General features: G+C 45.9%; 2 protein-coding genes across 2 annotated transcripts in view; one reads left to right on the top strand and one right to left on the bottom strand.

Annotated features, from left to right (window-relative positions):
- AP3M2 (adaptor related protein complex 3 mu 2 subunit) overlaps nt 1-729 on the top strand; it is a 33,671-nt gene extending 32,942 nt beyond the window's left edge. Inside the window, exon 10 of the transcript XR_001514157.1 lies at nt 715-729. The gene's annotated coding sequence lies outside the window, so the exon portion shown is untranslated. The remainder of the gene's footprint in view (nt 1-714) is intronic.
- PLAT (plasminogen activator, tissue type) overlaps nt 1-1,997 on the bottom strand; it is a 27,909-nt gene that overhangs the window by 5,974 nt on the left and 19,938 nt on the right. The gene's annotated exons all lie outside the window — the stretch shown is intronic.

The following is a 1,997-nucleotide window of genomic DNA, read 5'->3' as shown; positions in this document are numbered from 1 at the left end:
GAAACATCCATCGGTTACCTCCCACATGTACCCTGACCGGGGATGGGGATCGAACCTGCCACCTAGGTATGTGTCCTGACCAGGAATCGAACCCATGACCTTTCGGGACAATGCTCCTACTAACTGAGCCACACCCACCAGGGCTTCTTCAAGCCCTTTCACACCGAGATGGCAAACGGCTTTCTGCTGGTGTGCCAACTTTGATCAACTGGAGATGGCTTCCTAGATTGCTGTGTTGAAAGAGCTTTTGAGGGTATATTCAGGTCCAGCAGGAAAAGGCGCTGAGTTTAATTAGTGGTGATTATTTCTGGAGCTGCTTTGAAAGTAATTATGGGTTTCCTTGTTTATATTTGACAGTGAACTAAGGTACTTCAATAGAGGGACATGTCAGCAGGCCCTGATTTCTCAGACTTTGCCTGCAAGTGCTCTGGAGGGTTTGCTGGGCTTGGGAAGGAAGGAGAGTGCTGCCTATTTCACCTACTTGTCCCACTTGACCCTCTTTTCTCGCCATTTGAAACTCACAAAATATACCAGTATAATAAACAGCATAACTGGAAGGGGTCTCTCAGCTCATCTAGACCAGGGAGTCCCAATTTAGGCCAGATCCTGGGAGATGGGGCAAATGCTTTAGCATTACTGTAAAGCAGCGGTTCTCAACCTGTGGGTCACGACCCCTTTGGGGGTCGAACGACCCTTTCACAGGGGTTGCCTAAGACCATCGGAAAACACATATATAATTACATATTGTTTTCATGATCAATCACTATGCTTTAATTATGTTCAATTTGTAACAATGAAAATATATCCTGCATATCAGATATTTACATTACGATTCATAACAGTAGCAAAATTACAGTGATGAAGTAGCAACGAAAATAATTTTATGGTTGGGGTCACCACAACATGAGGAACGGTACTAAAGGGTCACAGCATTAGGGAGATTGAGAACCACTGCTGTAAAGAGTCCTCAAATTCATAAGTGTGTCAGCATTCGTTGGAGACTGAATGCACGTATCATATATTTAGAACTTCAAAACGTGTTTTTCATGCTATTGTGATAAGTAACAATTATTTGTGAAAGCACTGCTGAATTCATATTACCTTTTGTAACTTAGTATTTTTTAAATTTGGGAAATTTTGTCATATTAAAAAAAGTGTATATATCCGGGACGTACTTCCTTGTCTTGAAGACATAGCACCAAGGTTTTGAGTCTTTGTCTGGGTTTCTGAAAAATCAGCCGGAGAAAGCCAGGGGGCATTAAAAGCGGAGCTTCCCTCGCAGGCCCAAGGACTTTGCACCCTCTTCTGGGGAGAGTTAATGGCTTCTGGCTGTGCACAGGATAGGTGCATCATGTCAGGTGGGACTATGACTTACTGTCTCCTTTTGGAGATTAAGTGTGGTTTAAGGAGATGTGTGCGGGTGCCAAGTTGATAAGGGTTGGACTGTGACGGTGAGTTGTTTGTGTTAGTGTGGCTGGGAAGGGATTTTGTAGCTGTGGTTAATATCTACAATCAGTTGGCTTTAAGAAGATCAATTTTGATAACGTGGATGGGCTTTACCTAATGAGTGGAGGGCCTTAAGAGCAAAAGTTGAAAAGAAATTCTGTCTCAATATATATATATCCCCAGTGGAGCAGTTTCTCCCCAGAGAAAAACGACTCCGTAGCGAAGACAGCCCGCTCACCTGCAGTAATTGTGATTCCCGAGACCCAGCTTGATGGCATCTGGCCTCCGTCCGTTGTAGGTCTTCCGGGCCAGAAGGCTGCTGTTCCAGTTGACACACTCGGCCCCACTCTCCGTGGTGCTCCACGTGCCCCTGTAGGTGACACCCAGGTCCTTGTAGCAGGTGGCTCTGGCATCTGAGGGAAAGCAGGAAACACAACATCTCACATGTGAACCCCCTTTCATTGAGTTTCTCAAAGGGGTCTCACATCGGCGGCTGCCATCACCCCAAACCAATGAGGCAGGCTGGCTGCGGACGCTCCTGGAGCGCAGGG

This window comes from Myotis davidii, unplaced genomic scaffold, assembly GCF_000327345.1.
Source record: "Myotis davidii unplaced genomic scaffold, ASM32734v1 scaffold93, whole genome shotgun sequence".
NCBI classification, from domain to species: domain Eukaryota; kingdom Metazoa; phylum Chordata; class Mammalia; order Chiroptera; family Vespertilionidae; genus Myotis; species Myotis davidii.
Note: the sequence above shows the minus strand (reverse complement) of the source record. Positions and strands in the feature narration are given on the sequence as shown.